Raw genomic sequence first — 334 nt, forward strand, 5'->3', positions numbered from 1 at the left:
TTCTTTCTTCTTTCTTCATCATTTGTTTGGCTGCTGGTCCTTGAGCTCTTTAAAGCGTCCATCACACACTTTTTTGTTCACTCTTTTGTTTTTCCCAAACAATGTCTCTGCTGCATTCTCTTCCACTTCCATTGTCTCAAAGAAGCCACCTTTTCTAGGAAGTCCTAGAATCTCAGATACATCTCTGCTTGTGATTCTGTATCTTCCTTCCCCGGTCACAAATGCATCAAGCTTTTCATTGTAAGTGTCGGCGATTGTTTCAATGAGCTTGTTCGACTTCCCAAAGTGTCTTTTTGTTGACATGCTCAATAAAATCCTTACAAAAAAGTAAACC

Source organism: Fragaria vesca, linkage group LG2, assembly GCF_000184155.1.
Source record: "Fragaria vesca subsp. vesca linkage group LG2, FraVesHawaii_1.0, whole genome shotgun sequence".
In the NCBI taxonomy this organism is placed as follows: Eukaryota; Viridiplantae; Streptophyta; class Magnoliopsida; order Rosales; family Rosaceae; genus Fragaria; species Fragaria vesca.